Source organism: Kogia breviceps, chromosome 19 (assembly GCF_026419965.1).
Source record: "Kogia breviceps isolate mKogBre1 chromosome 19, mKogBre1 haplotype 1, whole genome shotgun sequence".
NCBI classification, from domain to species: domain Eukaryota; kingdom Metazoa; phylum Chordata; class Mammalia; order Artiodactyla; family Physeteridae; genus Kogia; species Kogia breviceps.
The window spans coordinates 57,199,605-57,214,695 of record NC_081328.1 but is presented as its reverse complement, the minus strand read 5'-3'; the positions used below and the strand labels follow the sequence as shown (position 1 = coordinate 57,214,695).

Below are 15,091 nucleotides of genomic sequence, written 5' to 3'. Positions count from 1 at the left end.
GGTCTCCTGAGCCCAGCTCACCTCGCACCTGTGCGGACCAAGGTAGAAGAGCAACGGTGGAGAGGTGGAAGGTGACTGTGCCCCTGCAAGCTCTCTACCCCATGAATGAAAACCCAGCTCTGCTGGAGGTGGATCGGGAAGCGGTTCCCACCCGGAGCGCCTCTCGGGGCGCCCAAACGCCTCAGACCCGCTCTGCCCCAGCCGCAGGTTGCACCCCTCAGACAGAAGCCATTTCCTAAAGGACCAAGGAGGGACGTGGCAGCTCGCCACCAGCCCAGCTTCTGACCACACCCGGAAGACGGCTGGCTTTTCTGCAGCCAAAGCCCCAGGGCCTGAGGCACGCCGCGGGGGCCTCTGTAGCCTGCTGGGAGGCTGAGGCCCTCGTACTTGTGCTGCCCCAAAGCCTAGAAGGTCAGGGCACTTGTCGTGAAGGCAGGCAGGAGGATTCTCCCTGCACGAACTTCACCCCAAAGCTTCCGACCATGACGGCAGGAGGAGGGGGAGGGCTGGCTTGCCGCCACAGAGCAGCACTCATCAGGGGCCCTGCTGGGGGACAAAAGGGCATGGCCCAAAACACAGATACAGGTGTCTATATCTTTATATAAAATAAAGGGCTTCCCTGGGAGCACAGTGGTTAAGAATCCGCCTGCCGACGCAGGGGACACGGGTTTGAGCCTTGGTCCGGGAAGATCCCACGTGCCGCGAAGAAACTAAGCCCGTGCGCCACAACTACTGAGCCTGAGCTCTAGAGCCCGCGAGCCACAGGTACTGAGCCTGCGCGCCACAACTACTGAAGCCCTTGCGTCTAGAGCCCGTGCTCCTCGACAAGAGAAGGCACCGCAGTGAGAAGCCCGCGCACCGCAACGAAGAGTAGCCCCCGCTCGCCGCAACTAGAGAAAGCCCACGCGCAGCAACGAAGACCCAACGCAGCCAAAAATAAATAAATTTTTTTAACTAAAAAATAAAAAAGATAAAGAGGGGACTTCCCTGGCGCTGCAGTGGTTAAGGCTCTGCACTTCCACTGCAGGGGGTGCAGGTTCGATCCGTGATTGGGGAACTAAGATCCCGCATGTCATGCGTCACGGCCAAAAAATAAATATTTTAAAATAAATAAAATGAAGGGTGTGTAGCTCGGGGGTCCTTGAAGGATGCAGAGAAAAGCGTAGGTATTCTGTCCTACAGACCAAAGACATGCTGCCCACAAACATAAGTATATATATCCACAGCCCCCCAATCGGCCCAGAATAAAAGTTTCACTTTAGAAAAAGATCTTAAAGGAGAAAACCACATAGAACCCACCCCCCAACATGTCTATAATAGTTCTTCCCCATCCATGACGCGTTAATTCTGATCTCTAATGTCTATTCTTATGAAATTCTGCAGGGAGGGACGGGCAGGGCCAAGGAGACAGGTACACGGTTCCAGTGAGGAGAGCAGGGCCCAGAGTCAGGGGATCTTCCTGCCCTCAAAATCGTCAGGGGTAGGACCTGGGTAAGGAAGGTCACACTGGTTTCCTCCTCTGGAGGATAAACAGAATGATGCAACCATCAGCAAGAGCTCTTCCCAAGCCCTAGACACCCTATGTAACACACACGCCACCTCTAACTGGCTCTTAGATGATAATCACGAATCAAACCATAGTAAAGTAGAAAGAATCCTTATTCCCTAGAAACCATAATGATATAAACTGGGGTTCTGACCCTGGAAATCCATTTCATATATTAAATATATCAAAACTGGTCCAGAAATGAAGACAGTACAGCCCAACAGATACAATTACACACGTTTATTAGGTTCATGAAACCAACAGCAACAAAACGAGGCTATCCATTTTCATTTTGGAGGATGTTACTACCCACACAGAGCTAGACTGACTGGGCATCTCAAAATACAACTCCTGTAAAATCAGGAGTAAAACACATTTAATTCTATACTATTTATGGAGCACCTAGTGTATACCAAGAGCTATGCCAGATGTTAGCTGACCAAAATCACGGTCCCTACTCTCAAGGAGCTTGGACCTGGTAGAAAAGCCAGAAAAGCCATCACACAAATTAATCCCCGGTAACAAAAAGGTATTCTTTATCACCCTCAACAGACTTTCAAACTACATTTTAAAATAAGACAATTTCTCTCACTGTGCATGAATGCTGATTCAACATGGATGCATACGGATGGCTTGCAAAGTCTTCAGGTGAGCCAAGCTTTAACAGAAGTCTAACTTTACTATCACTTCAAGAATCCCTTATTCCCTCTGTTTCATCAAAATTAAATACCTGTTGGGACGGCCAGTGGTTAAGACCCAGCGTGGGAGGCACGGGTTCGATCCCCGGTCGGGGAACTAAGATCCCTCATGCCGTGCGGCCAAAACAAAACAAAAAAAACTCTAAAAATTAAATCCCTGTTGTGAGGAGTAGCCCTCCTCTTCAAAGTTTTCAGCTTAACTTTTCTGGAATACCTTTCAAGCTTTTCTGACATGTCTTGTGCAGTTTCCCCCAAATGCTGGCTGGTGTGACGCCACCCATTTTTTCCCCAGAATTGCTCGAATAAATCATCCTTGGCCCAGGCTGTCTTCCTTTGACACAGCTCACCTGTTCATTAGTATTTTGAAGACAGCTCTACGCCTTTGCTACAATCTTTGCTTCACGGCAAGGCCCACAGGTTCACCTTCTGATCATACATCCTCGCCATCAAATCCATCTTACCAGCTTCCTTAATCCCTGTTTACTCAGGGCATCAGAGCCACAGGCTCCAAGCAGTGTCCGCCAGACAGTGGGACTGAAGCCAAGAACACGAGTTTGGCCATTACCGTGGAGAGAAGAGATGGTCTTCTTTACCAAAGCAAAGGGTCAGTCGGTCATAAGCTGAGGGTCTCAGGTATCCCTTCGCTCTGTGCCCGGTGCCCCAGGAGCAGGTATCACAGAAGCTACAGAATAATTTTACTCAACCTTCTCTTTGTCTGGGACCATCAGATTAAACATGAATCTTCATATCTGAGGCCATCAAGATGCATGTCACATTCACAGCTGCAAAGTCCGGGTCTTTTAACTTGAGACAATAAACTAGTCTCCCCCACCTCGGCTTTTTCTTCCTATTCGTTTCCTCTTTCTAAGCAGCTGCCATCAGGCTCCTGCTCTTCACCACCATATTGAGGCTGCAACCCACCTGAACTTGACATGACTGGCTGCCCAATCCTTGGAAACTTTGCTGCTCGGTTTCCATGCTCCTGACCCCCAAAAGCATATCTTCAGTCTAGACTCCATGTTTGTCCTACAAAGCCCTCTCCTACGCAGTGATCTCCAGCCAACAGCTATAAAACAAGGGCGGTGTCTCCACAGCAGAGGCACAGAGAGAGAACCTAACTCAAAACGTCTTAAACCAGGAGTCGGCAAGCTTTTCCTCTGAAGGGCCAGAGAGTAAATATTTTAGAACATGTGGCTCAGAAAGCCTCTTTCACGGCTACTCGGCTCAGCTGTTACAAGACAAAAGCAGCCACAGACAACAGGGGAACGATAAGGGCATTGCCGTGTTCCTATAAAACTTTAGGGAGAACAGGTGGTGTGGCCCGTGGGCCACAGTTTGCCAACCCCTGCCTTAAACAATAAAGCATATTTATCTAACAAAACAAGGAACGCCTGAGGCAGGAAAATCCCAGGGTTGATTGGCTTAGCCAACCGAACCCATGTGCTAAGGTCCTATTTCCTTTTACCCTCTGCCATCTGACAAGGTTAGCTGTCCTCATGGTCGCAAGACAGCTGCCACAGCTCCCCACAAGGCAACATCCAGCAGAAACAGAGATGGCTTCTTCCTTGTGTCCCTTCTTAGGGTAGGAAACCTTTACCAGAAGCCCCCTGTCTCACGGACGGGGCTCACATCCTCCCCACCCGCATGGAATTCCCCTAACTGTCTTAGATTAATCAAGACTTCACACAAAGTCACACAAGTAAGGCCCCCCCAACACACCCCAGCCCCGCGGGAACCGGGCTCTGCCGGCACAGAGAACCACCACACACGGTGCCTACACTAAGCCTCCTCCCCAGGCCAGCCCCTCTCGGTCCACCTCGCCCTTGTAAACACCCCGACCTTCCACTTTCCAGTCACTTCTCTTTGCTCTGCCGCCTCCCAGGTCTGGCCCTTCACCGCACACCTGGCCCACGGATGCCACCTGACAAGGGGCTCCTGACCTGTTCACTTGGCACCGCACGCCTGGACCGACCTTGATGACAGAACGCCGCTCGAAGCCGGCCTAGGGTCCCTCCCCAGAGCCCACCAAGGCCCTCAGAGGCCGAGGAAGCCACTTCCTCCCCTGCGCTCGGGCCTGACCTCCCCCCAGCCTCGCCCCAGCGGGACTCGGCGGCACCTCCTGGCTCTGACCGCTCCCTCCCTCCACACCTCCGTCCTTGCCGCTCTCCTCAGCCGGCTGCCCTCTTGTGCACACGGGCAGAGCTGGCAGACGCAGGCTGCGCGGTCGGGGTTGGACGCCCACCCGCTCAGCCCCTGCCGCTGTGGCAGTGACCTGGCCACACTGAGACGCCTCAGCCACGACGGGCCCTTCAGTCGCACCGGGAGGACGAACTCTGCGTCGGTGACGCCAGGCCTGGCACCGACAGCCCCCTCCTGAATCACACCGCCTCTCAGAGTCCTTCTGGGACCGTTCCCGCCGCCTCCACAAACTAACGCTGTTTACACGGGGGTTAACCTTAGGCCTTTCAAAACACACGCGACATGCAAACAAATCCATAATGTGCTACTCGGAATCACTGGGTTTGCAAACTACAAAACCCTGTTTCTCTGAGCTCCATCCAGGCAATCACTTTCCATGCAATAGCGTTTCAGGATCAAGCAGCCAGACAGAAACACCGCGCTTTATTCTCATCCCAGAAGGTGCCGGGAACATCCCCTTCAAGGGATTTTGCAGTGAGACCGCCACAGTACCATCACTGACACCTCTGACAATGAAAACAAAAGTCCTCAAGTAACAGGCAGATAGGGAACCAACAAAATTCCTTCACACAATGAGCAGCAAATGGCAATTCCCCTGTCCCAGCACTGTGGGAGATGCTGGCCTGGGTGGGCAGCGCACAGAAAGCAAAACCACACTCGGAAGAAAGCGAGCACGACCAGCCTGTGTGGCACGGTAACACAGTGAGAGGGCTTAGTGGTCACGGCTTTGATGCAGGAGGAAGCGTCTCAGAGAAGCCACCTCTTTGTCAGGGGAGGAAAGAAAGACCCAGCAGGACTCCGCGATCAGCAAGCCGTGACTGACATCAACTCAAAAACCACACGACTTACATGGCTTTCCCAACAAGGGGACCTACAAGCACCACTTGGACGTTCATATGTGAACGGCATTTTACTAGACTAACAGAAAGAGCACAGAAACATGGCTAAAGCCTTGGCAGTGTACACAGGAAGAATGAGACAAATTCAGACATTATGGATCTTCCATAAATTGGTTTTCCCATCACCAACTCTTATGCCAAATAATATATCAGAAACCAATGAATTTCTAGAAGAGTGAGAGTTTCTATTACATAAGCACAAAATCATGGCCAACATTCAGGACATCTGCTGTTCCTTCTTACCCGAGAGACGCTGAAAGTGTGCGGGGCGAGCGGAGAGACAGCCCCGGGCTAAGAAACGATGTTTCTCCTCCCAAAAACACGCAGTGGGGAGAAGGATCCTCCGGGGTCTCCCCACAGGAGGTCCCAGCCCTCCTTTACTCCTGCATTATCATAATACCACAAAGTGCCGAAGAGAATTGTTTTCATAAACAGGGTTTTTAATGCTCTTAAAACACTTGAACACGAGCACCTGATTCGCTTTAAGGCAAGTGTACTGCAGCTAGAGGAGGATTCACAGAGGAAGAGAACAGCGTGCTGTGTTTGAAAAACTGACATCACCAGCACTTAAAGGATTGAATTCTTAAACACATTCCACTCCAGAGGAGCACTCCCAGCCTAATTAGAGCTATCTGTGTAAGATTCTGGAACTCTAAGTGTTTTTTTTTTTTTTACTGCATAATATGCTTGTGTTGCTCAACTGGGGGCAGGCCATTCAATCGAGCCATAATTATTATTGCAGGTTACCTGGGAAGAAAACCAGGATGCGTCGAAGTCCTCCCTAACAGCCTACTTGAGAGAACACGGGGTGACCAGGACTGGCAGGCAGTGGCCCCTAGGGGACCATCTTGAGTTGGGTTAGCAATTACGGAATGTAAATGATGCTTCTAAAGATACCTGGAAGAAATCCAGGTCTCTTTTTAACCATCATTCCATATTCTTAATTTGATCAGTCAATCTCTTGTTTATAGATAATTCACAGGAATTAGACTAAAAGTAATCAAAATTTCAAACCCGTAAATGTCAAGTAATCAAAGATTTCCAAACGTGGAACCCCAACCATGTCAGGCACAGCTACTGACTACGGTGCATAAAAGGCTGCATCAGGCAGGAATCTGGGGGGAAAAAATACCAGCTTGATAAGCGCAAGGCCAGCATCCTCGGTGTCTGAGCACCATTACCTCGTGACGGGTACGAGGGAATTCCACGATAAAGCCCCAACGCCACTGCTAACAGGGTCCAGAGTTCTAACACTGCCTCTTTCTCTGCAATATCACATCAATCCAGTGAGGTCAGAGCATTATCTGACCTGTGTTTGTTGAATTTTAAGATGGTTATAAATAATCCAGCCACTACTTTAAGAATATAGTATCGTATCACAGTACACAGAAGTGACTTGACACTAAATCTCCAGTATGTCCTGTACTTCGTGATGATGTCGTGAAGTTAAGACTGGCTGGGAGAAACCTGTCTGCTGTCTCTCCACTTTAGGATTAAATCATCACTGCCTTTCAGTTATTTTTTTATGAACTTGAAACTAACATGCCTTTGTGGCACGCCTGTAACTTTCTTACACGTCTGACATGCATGCGTCCAGCAACCTGCAGCGCCCGAGGGTTTACTCCATGCTCTCAGGGACGGGGACGTCCACGTATGAATAAAACAGACAAAACCCGCCTCGTGCTGTGTACATTCTAATTCACAACACATCAAACCACCATAAACTGAACCTTCAGAAACAGAGTCCAACATCAGGAATCCAGAACTACAGCTTCAAGACGCAGAAGTGAGGAGAGTAAAAAGCGGAAGAGGGAAGAAAAAGGAATTTTAGTAACACGCATCCTTCTAAGGCTGAAAAACACTCAACAGATCTACCAAAAATTTGCCCACAGGCTGAATTCTGACACATGTATACGAACTGACAATAGAGGCAAGTGCTCAGAGAAAAGAGACTGTTCCTTCCAGAGGGATGAAACCTGACATTGGCCCCCAAAGTGCTTCGTTACAAAAGCCTGTGAACTGGTGACAAATTCCCCCAGATGCCAAAGTTCCATTCCATTTTCTTTCCCTCTCTCCATTACTCAACCAGATCCTTTCGGTTTCGCTTCTCTTCTAGGTAAAAGCAGGAGGTGGTCTGCCTGTGGACCGAGGGCAGAAAAATCGAGTATAACAAGCTCTTCTGGATCCTGTGGCAGAATTCACTGTGTTATGTTTTGACTATCAGATGTTCATCTAGCTTAGAACCCAAGAATATTTCCATTTTGGTACAAAATCAACGTGTTATATCAGTAAAAGCCAGTAGACATTCCGATCCATCCTTCTTTCAGGGCTAACTTCTCCTGTAAAAAAGATTCTGAAACTCCAGGAAAGGGAGGAAGGCAGGGCACGAGGAAAGCAATGAATTCCAGAACTTCGAGCCAAGCAGGACCGCCTACCTATCTTCCTGGTCAAAAAGCTGGTCTCAAATTTTAAAGACTTTGTCAAAACGGCCCGTCAAGAATCCTCCAAATGCCTCCCCTTCCCTTATTGTAACTAGTTCTCACTCTCCCCAAAGCTGAGACAAAGCAGATAGATGCTCCACAGTCTTTAGGAACAGAGTCCCTGGACACAGGGGCAGTTTTACTCGTTCAACGAATACTGGAGACGTGGTACATTTACTACAAGCCTCGCTAGCTCAGTAAGTGCTGGGAACAAGGGGTGGATGGGTGGGTACGTGCCTTGAAGACTTTCCCACCATCTCCCACTATGATTAAACTAGGCTCATTTGCAAGTAGGAAGTTCTCAGAACTTTTAGAACTTAACCCACAGAAACCTGCCAGCCAACCCCCATCTTCTCCAACAAGCCACGCCCTTCCTTCACTCCGGCTCTTCCTTCCAAATGGAGGGCTGTGTGGCTCCACAGAAGACGGTAAAACTCGATCTTACTGAAACCCCCAGACGTGTGCGGCGCTGTCTGCACCACCTGTGAAGGGGACCACACTCAAACGCGGCTGATTTGGGGAACAGCAAGCGTGTGCAGTGTCTGCAGGTCAACGTGGTTTGTGTTCTAGCCTAATCATTACAACGGAAACAACAGTTAAGTTGGTTGTTTTAAAAACAAAAAAAAATCCCAGCCGCTTACAATCTGGGGCCTAAGACAAAGAATAGCCCAGGCTTCAACCCTCGTCTTTTTTTTTGCCATGAAGAGAGAAATATTTTTTAATGGGAATTCAATTAAGGAATATATATTTCTATCAGAACAAGTCATGTTTTGCACCTTCTTCTACCCAAGAAGCAGCCAAACAAAAGACCAAACACACGCCTGCGTACTGAGGACACAGGTGGCTGTCATTCTGCAGCAGCGCTAGAGGAGGGGGGACCCTCCTCCCCTGGGCTGGCATGCAGTCAGGAAGAGAGCCGGGGGTGCTCTCTGCAAGCCAGCTGCTTGAGTGCTCATTAGACTTCAAACCTGAGCTCGGAGCAATGAGAGACACCTCCAAGACTCCCCAAGCGAGGGTGGCCGGAAGCAGTCTCGCAGCTGACGAGAGGATGCACCACAAAGGCAGGCCCTGGGCAACGCAGAACAGGAGCCACCAAAGGCAACGACAAACCCTCTGCACCGGCCAGGGGTTTCACCAGGTAGGGAACTCTGGGGAGGGTTAGCCAGACTGCTTCGTGGCACAGGTGGCAGCTGTGAGTTCAGGTACGCTTACATGTGATGATGCTAAAAATTCCAATATAGATTTAAAGATTCTCAAATAATCTTTACTCAGTTTAATAAAAAAAAAAAAGGGCCAGTGTTCAGGTGCTGTGACAGGTGGACAAAGGTGACCCCAAGCGAACAAACCACAGCAAAGATTCCAACACCTGAAGCGGCAGGACAGGGGAACCGGGGACCCTGCAAAGCGGAAGGAAGGACGGTCGAGCGGACTTCAGAGACTCAGCCAGCCAAGGATCGAGGCTGGCGCTTTCCATTCCCAGTAGTAACGTGGCTTGTTTAACTGTGTTGTCACCTGCTTCCTCCTCTGTGCAACGAGCGTGACAACAGTGCCTGCTCAGAACTGTCAGCTGGACCGAACGGATTAACCTCTGCACAACGCCTGGCACATAAGCACTCATGAGCTGTTGTTATAATCCTGCTCAGTCCATAAAGAGGCTCAAAGGCCACGCTGCGGCGTGACAGGCCGGCACACCTGGCTCTGCACATCTGCCCACGGCTTACAGCCGCAGCCCCCGGCTGCCTCCACCCCCCAGCTGCCTCTGCCAGCCTCGACTCCCCGCCACGCACCCCGTTCCTCCTGCCAGACCAGCAGGAACACACACGGGGTTGCTGCGACGCCGTCCTGTCCCACTTTCTGCACAGCCCACCTCCCTCCTCTTTCTTTGGTGTCCACTCCCAGCTGGTCTGGACAGTGGCCGCCCACCCTGCAGGGGTTGAGGGTGACGCCGCCCAAGCAGCGGTCACCCGAGGCCTCCAGCCTCAGTCCACCACCTCCGTAAGGGCAAGTGCCAAGGGTGCAGGCTCCGTCATGAAGTAGACTTTGCGAATATTCACAGATGCTCGAGAAAAAGCCACAGCCAGGGAGTAGTCTCCGCAGCCACCCACCCACTCATTTAGGGAAGGCCCACCGTGTACCAGGCCCCAAGGAGTCACCCAGGACGGGGGAGCACACACAATCTGACAGTGCTGGCGGCCTGTCACTTACAGCGGCCAGGCAAAGTCCCCGTCACCCCATCTACACAGAAGCCGCCGGACCCTTGGGGCAGGTGGAGGCGGGGCCAGGGAGCTTTTTTTTCCCCCTTTGAAGATAAACTGACGCTGCAGAAAGTCTTTCTGGCCATGTTGGGTCTTTGTTGCTGCACACGGGGCTTTCTCTAGTTGCAACGAGCGGGGGCTACTCTGCCTTGCAGTGGCTTCTCTTGTTGCGGAGCACAGGCTCTAGAGCGCAGGCTCAGTAGTTGTGGCGCACGGGCTTAGTTGCTCCGCGACATGTGGGATCTTCCCGGACCAGGGCTCGAACCCGTGTCCCCTGCATTGGCAGGAGGATTCTTAACCACTGGGCCACCAGGGAAGCCCTGCAGAAAGTTTAAGAAAACGTTTGACCTTTACGGAAACCAAAGAGGATGCTTTACGGGTGCTCTTAGAAATCTGGTGGGGGACTTACCCAGCGGTCCAGTGGTTACGACTCCGTACTTCCAATGCAAGTGGCACGGGTTCGATCCCTGATCAGGGAACTAATAAGATCCCACATGCCTTGCGGCTTGGCAAAAACAAAAAAAAAAAATTAAAAAAGAAAAAAAAAAAAAAAAGAAATCCGGTGGTTTGGTTTTAAAACCTGACAAAGGTATTCCTGAATGAATAACTTAGGACTCTCAGGGATACCTCTGGGCCAAAAGTTAATAATTTACAGCTGAGCAAGTGGAGGTAAACTACCACTTTACTGCAAGCTGCTAATCTCGAACGGGTCACAGAAAATTTCAAAGGGCGTCATCCTCCCTTCACACTGAGCTAACCCAGAATCAGCCTTGCACTAATTTGACACACTGCTCTTTGAGGAGGAAAATCCACAGGAGGTGCTTTTCCACCTTGCTCTTTTCTAAATGAAAATCACCGAAATTTAAGTGACAGCATCTTTTCTCAGTCATGGTTAAATACAAATATTGCTGAATTTAAAGTCAGCAGAAATTATATGGACCTCACTACAAGATACAGACAAGTTGGTCTTTAAAACAGTTTATTTACACTGCTGATTATAAAAGTAATCCAATCTCATTTTAGAGAATTCAGAACGTGTAAGGCTAGCACCCAGAGAGAGGTGCTAGCATATTGGTACGTTTCCTCCTCCCGGTCTTCTTCCTGGGTATAGGTAAATATACTTCCTTTGTGGTCTATTTATATGGACGTTTGTACCCTGCCATTTTCTTATTAACTATGTCACTAACTCGTCTTTAAAAACAATTTTCAGTGGCTTCATACTGTCATAATGTATTAAATCAGCTCCCTACGTGTCCTATTTGTTAGTACGATGCCTGGTGTCCACGAACTGTAACGTCTGCTTGAATCACACTGTCACCCATCAACAGAACAAACAGAATTGGTAGCAAAGGCTCTGGAAGACTAGAATCACTGCCAAGCTGGTCACATTACTTAGTAATTACTTAGTAAGTTAGCAAACACACTTCCCTGGTTATGTACGTGTGTGGCCAGGGAAAGGTAGGGGTGTGGCATTTTCATAAATTAACCCAAACACAAAATCACCCATCATCTTGCCACTAAAATAAGGTGTGCTGGGCTTCCCTGGTGGCGCAGTGGTTGAAAATCCGCCTGCCGATGCAGGGGTCACGGGTTCGTGCCCTGGTCCGGGAAGATCCCACATGCCGCGGAGCAACTACGCCCGTGAGCCATGGCCGCTGGGCCTGCGCGTCCGGAGCCTGTGCTCCGCAACGGGAGAGGCCACAGCAGTGGGAGGCCCGCATACAGCAAAAAAATAAAATAAAATAAAATAAAAAAATAAGGTGTGCTCAGCCAGTTCACACAGTAAGGGCACCAGGAGGCAGAGAGCGCGTGGCTCAGACCAGGGCACCTGCAGCCGGTCAGGGAGCCGTCGAGCTCCTGGTGGGGGTCCCCAACCCCCCTAGAGCAGCAGTTCTCAAACCTCCTGGGCTCGGGGTAAGTCTGATCAGTTACTTCTTGAAGTGACAGCCTAACTTCATTTTAGGGAAAACAAGTGACAAACGCCCAAGTGTGAATAACTGATCTGTCACTTTTAAGTACAGGGTGATGTCCCATGAGAAAAGCTGCTAGTTAAGCTGATACCGACAAACCGCACGCTTTTTCTTAAAGCCACCCCCCCCCCCGACGGCACGCAGCAGAGGTGCTTTCCACGCACTGCCCATTTTGTCACAGTAAGAAAAGAGCTAGAGGTTAATGGAGTTAACGTCTACTGCTTCACCCGAGCGGAGCTGCTTTTTGTAATCCCCACGAGCACAGGGAGGTGGAGTTCGCTCCAGTGCTGGCCCATGGCAGCCTCCCACCAAAGCAGCGGCAGTCTGGCCACCACTGCTTGTGCACCATCAGGACAAATACCAATGCCACTAAACAAACAAAACAGACAAAAAACCACCTTAGTTTTACCAAGAAAATAAGCTTGACCTTGAAGACGTCGGAAAAATTCTTACTGACCCCCAGGGGTCCACAGGCCATGCTTGGAGCACCACCGCTGCAGGAGGCAAGAAAACTAAATGAACTTCCCGACGGTTTTTCACTCTGTTTTTACACTAAGGACATAAATAATCTTTAAATGTCTAATTGTATCTAAAGAGAACAAGCTTGCTCATTTTTAAGGATTTCAGGATTCTTGAACGACCAATAATCCAACACAGAAAATACTAACACTATATACATAGACCAGCTCACTCAGCCTCAGTAAGAGGTAGAAGCATCTCTAAGCCAAGAAAACGCCAAGTCCAGAGGAGAACACATCTGAGGAAGTCATTTTCTGCTCAAGTTCAAGAGTTCAACAACTCAAGAATGTTGATGAATTGGAACGAAATTTATACAACTGCTCTCAGAAACCAAGAATAGCAACATATCAACTTCTTTAAAAGGTCAAGATACTGTGTCCTTGTACTAGGGTACTTCAGTCTTAGCAATTATAAACTGTCCTTCAAACCAGGAAAATGAAAAACTTAGTACAGTTTTCGGTGACCAAGTTACAGACTAGCCACCTCCGAGTCTCCATTTGTGAATTTACTTAGAAGTTGTTAAGTTATACTGGGAGGTCTTTTGACAATGCTCACAACATACATAATATAAAAATAATCCTCATATAAAGAGAAATCCTCCGATAATGGATGTGATTCAGTGATTTTTAAAGAACTCCTTCTTGATACCTCCTACAAAACTAAGACTCGCAAAGCAGAAATACACTCATACGTACACTAGGAACCTTTGTGGCGGAGACTAGGGGACGCTGAGCAGCCCTCACACCCCTCCAGGTTGACGGCACCAAGGAAGGCACCCGGATGGTACCCCAGAGTTGAAGGAAGGAATTAAAAAAAACAAAGGAACGAACACAGAGGATGGTAGACTGACTGGCAGGATCTGCCAACTGAATCCAATTTCCATCTGGAACTCTCAGAAGACTAAGGACTTCGGATTTCATCTCGTTAGGGTCAGGGTTCTTCTGTTCAATATTCTGCAATAACCTAAATGGAAAAGGAATCTGAAAAATAACAGATACATGTGTATGTATAACTGAACCACTTGGCTGTACACCTGAAACTAGTAGAACACTGTTATTCAACTATACTCCAATATAAAAATTTTAAAGAAAAAGGAAAAAAAAACTGTAGAGCAAACATCTAAATACAAACTTATTCTCAAATATTTAACTTTCTGAGATGCAAATAATTTCTTATAGTCCCAAATACACCTGAGAAAAAGAGAATACACTGTCTAGGGCTATTGGATATACTAAAGCAGGCATGAGACATTTCCTAAGTTTCCCCTTCCCTAGAAAAAGGAATAATCTGTATTAAAAATTTTCATTCATCAATAGAATCAATAGGATATCAAGATGAAGGTGTTACCTGCCTGAATGCAACACAGAAAGCAGAAGACCAGTATGGTATGGTACCCCCTGAGATTTAGAGAGGCATCCTAGATTTTCGACCAATGAAGCAGAGGAGAACGGGAAAAAACAAACCCTTGAGCCTTTCTTACCCCATCTCCCCCCCTCCCATATTTCTTGAGAGTTCATATTTCACAAGTGGACCTCAAAATGCTTTCTAAACTTGCTCCAGCCATAACTTAAGTGGTAAGTCAAAAACTTAGCAAAAAACAAGGTTTTCTGATAACTGTCATACACCACACCTCAATGAAAAGTGCTAGACTTCCCCCACATCAAACCAACTAACGAGAAGCAAATGAACTGATTTGTATTTGACCTTCTCTTTCTCCAGCCCTCATCACTGATGAAGGTAAAATGAATGTTTTCACCAAGAACGGATGTAGTAAGTCTAAAACCAACTTTTTAAAAACCAGATAAACCAACAAACGCCTAATCCTGTTAACAAGCTATGGGTCAGGATGTTCTCATTTGGGTGGGCACATTCAAACACATATATGGTATGAAACGCCCAAGCTGCATTTTTTTAAAAACAGTTATTTGGCTGCATTGGGTCTTGGTTGCAGCACCCAGGTTTCTCTAGCGGTGCACGGGCTCTAGGAGCGCGTGGGCTGAGGTGCCCCGCGGCATGTGGGATCATAGTTCCCCGACCACGGACTGATCCCCCGTCCCCTGCATTGGAAGGCAGATTCTTAACCGCTCGACCACCAGGGAAGCCCCCCACAAGCTGCATTTCAAATCGCTGATCCAGATGATGAGCTGGCAGGGAACACATGTGTTCTCTCATTTTGACAAAAGCTAATTTTCAAAGCTCAACTTATATTAAAGCGTTTGACGACCATCCGTGTAAAATGCTGCCTTAAACATGTGAATAAATCATACCATTATATAGGTACTAATTAACAAACAAACAATGGAATGTAGTCAACACAATCTCGTAGCTAGGTCTTCTAAACACTGAATAGGGCTTCCCTGGTGGCGCAGTGGTTGAGAATCCGCCTGCCGATGCAGGGGACGCGGGTTCGTGCCCCGGTCCGGGAAGATCCCACATGCCACAGAGCGGCTAGGTCCGTGAGCCGTGGCCGCTGCGCCTGCGCGTCCGGAGCCTGTGCTCTGCAACGGGAGAGGCCACAACAGTGA

The 15,091-nt window shown here is 48.7% G+C and overlaps 1 protein-coding gene across 11 annotated transcripts in view; it reads right to left on the bottom strand.

Annotated features, from left to right (window-relative positions):
* PRKCA (protein kinase C alpha) overlaps window positions 1–15,091 on the bottom strand; it is a 355,119-nt gene that overhangs the window by 259,526 nt on the left and 80,502 nt on the right. For 2 of the 11 annotated variants that reach the window (XM_067021356.1, XM_067021357.1), the window contains exon 1: window positions 10,487–10,582. The exons of the other annotated variants lie outside the window; for them this stretch is intronic. The gene's annotated coding sequence lies outside the window, so the exon portion shown is untranslated. Of the gene's footprint in view, window positions 1–10,486; window positions 10,583–15,091 lie in introns of those variants that run through there. 11 annotated transcript variants of the gene reach the window in all.